The sequence below is a fragment of the Panthera onca genome, chromosome C2, assembly GCF_046562875.1.
Source record: "Panthera onca isolate mPanOnc1 chromosome C2, mPanOnc1 haplotype 2, whole genome shotgun sequence".
Taxonomy (NCBI): Eukaryota; Metazoa; Chordata; class Mammalia; order Carnivora; family Felidae; genus Panthera; species Panthera onca.
In genome coordinates, this window is record NC_138347.1 from 19,610,617 (window position 1) to 19,611,541 (window position 925).

The following is a 925-nucleotide window of genomic DNA, read 5'->3' on the forward strand; positions in this document are numbered from 1 at the left end:
AAAGATAAGGGCAAGGAGAGTATGACAAAATTTTCCGCAAGCCTTCCTGACACTGCTGTGTCTCCACGTCCTACAGCAGACATCTTCAGAATTAGTTCTAGTTTTTCAAATTTTTGATGATTATATTTTATCACATTGTAGCATGGAAGCCAGAATTTACTTAATAGTATTTCTTGTTCACCAGTTTGTACTTTTTTTTTTTTTTCCACGTCAGACAGGTAATGTCCTGAGGTCACATAACAAGGTAATGTCCTGAGGTCACGTAACCAGGTTTAAGGGAGGCACATGTCACACAATGGCATGAACACCCAATCATCATGCTTATGAACCACAAAAGGATCTGTACTATTTTCATTAGTACTTTCACTTTACTTTTTTCACACACACACACACACACACACACACACACACACACATAAGCTTTTGCTAAAACTAAAAGGGAAATGAAGGAATACAGCATTAATTGACACATTCAAGTCTGGAGATCAACACTTACTTTAAATTTAAATAAGTATTTTGTTATAAGTACCAATTAAAATATTACACATCAAAATGTTCAATCCTATTTAACTGGTGTTAATTAGCTACCCATTGTATGAATGTAGAAACGGTGCCGTATCTTATTTGCAATATTATTGTGACGTCTGGTCTTATTGGGAGAAATCTTGTCAGATTTAATTGATAGATAGTGAATGAATCTTGATAGAGAATCCACCAGGGAATCTATGGGAATGATGCCTTACTGACACTGGCAGGGATTTGCTCCTCCCAGTGTTAGCTAATCCCTAGCTCCCTAGCGATAGAAATCAATTCAGCAGGGAGGTTGCCATTCAAATGCAAACTAACCAATCAAAGCCCTCCCCTCCAGCCCTCATCAGGATCCTACAGTCCAGGTCCGTGGTTCCCTGTCCTAACCTTGCCAAGA

At 38.5% G+C, this 925-nt stretch overlaps 1 pseudogene; it reads right to left on the reverse strand.

Annotated features, from left to right (window-relative positions):
• Positions 1–208: 208 nt before the first annotated feature.
• Positions 209–340, reverse strand: LOC132684493 (small nucleolar RNA U13; annotated as a pseudogene).
• Between the last annotated feature and the right edge of the window lie 585 nt (positions 341–925).